General features: G+C 47.1%; 1 long non-coding RNA gene across 1 annotated transcript in view; it reads left to right on the forward strand.

Moving 5' to 3' along the window:
* The first annotated feature begins 21 nt into the window (after positions 1-21).
* LOC111649343 (uncharacterized) overlaps positions 22-1,195 on the forward strand; it is a 2,019-nt gene continuing 845 nt past the window's right edge. The window contains exon 1 of the long non-coding RNA XR_002760271.2: positions 22-915. This is a non-coding gene — a long non-coding RNA (uncharacterized LOC111649343). The remainder of the gene's footprint in view (positions 916-1,195) is intronic.

Genomic DNA, 1,195 nt, shown 5'->3' on the forward strand with positions numbered 1-1,195 from the left:
TCTGTCTCCACCTGTCTGTCACTTCCTGTCTGTCACTTCCTGTCTGTCACTTCCTGTCTGTCTCCACCTGTCTGTCTCCACCTGTCTGTACCTGTCTGTCTCCACCTGTCTATCTGTAACTGTCTGTCTCCACCTGTCTGTTTCTGCCTGTCTGTCTCTCTCCACCTGTCTGTCTCTAACTGTCTCCAGCTGTCTCCACCTGTCTGTCTATAACTGTCTGTCTCTTCCTGTCTGTCTCTACCTGTCTGTCTCCACCTGTTTGAACCTGTCTATCTCCACCTGTCTGTCTATAACTGTCTCCACCTGTCTCTACCTGTCTGTCTCCACCTGTCTTTACCTGTCTGTCTCCACCTGTCTCTGTCTGTCTGTACCTGTCTGTCTCCACCTGTCTGTACCTGTCTGTCTCCACCTGTCTCTACCTGTCTGTCTCCACCTTTCTGTACCTGTCTGTCTCCACCTGTCTGTACCTGTCTGTCTCCACCTGTCTCTACCTGTCTGTCTCCACCTTTCTGTACCTGTCTGTCTCCACCTGTCTGTCTCCACCTGTTTCCAATTGTCTGTCTGTACCTGTCTGTCTCCACCTGTCTCTACCTGTCTGTAATTGTATGTCTCCACCTGTCTGTAATTGTCCGTCTCTACCTGTCTGGCTCCACCTGTCTTTACCTGTCTGTCTCCACCTGTCTCTAACTGTCTGTCTCTAATTGTATGTCTCCACCTGTCTCTACCTGTCTGTCTCCACCTGTCTCTAACTGTCTGGCCCCACCTGTCTCTCTGTCAGGAGGACATCTTGTCGATCTGGAACAGAACGTCCAACGATCAGATGACGACATCCAGAATCAGAGACACTCTGAGACGAGTCCTGAACCTTCCAGCCAACACCATCATGGAGTACAAAACCCACAACGACAGCCTCAGGTAGTACTGATACTACGAGTGCTGTAGTACTAGTGATAGTACCAGTACTGTAATACTATTTTGTAGTACTTCCCCTGCTCACTTAAGTAGTAAGTAGTATTTGAAAATTATAAATTGAATCTGTTTTTTAAAATATTTTGTAGAGTGTGTTTATTAGTGTTAATATTCACTGATCTTAAGATTCTAGGACTAGACTCAGAACCAGGACTAGATTCAGAACCAGGATTAGACTCAGAACCAGGATTAGACTCAGAACCAGGACTACATTCAGAACCAGGAC

The sequence above is a fragment of the Seriola lalandi genome, unplaced genomic scaffold, assembly GCF_002814215.2.
Source record: "Seriola lalandi dorsalis isolate HSWRI2012SDOR001 ecotype SW California unplaced genomic scaffold, Sedor1 jcf7180002050482, whole genome shotgun sequence".
In the NCBI taxonomy this organism is placed as follows: domain Eukaryota; kingdom Metazoa; phylum Chordata; class Actinopteri; order Carangiformes; family Carangidae; genus Seriola; species Seriola lalandi.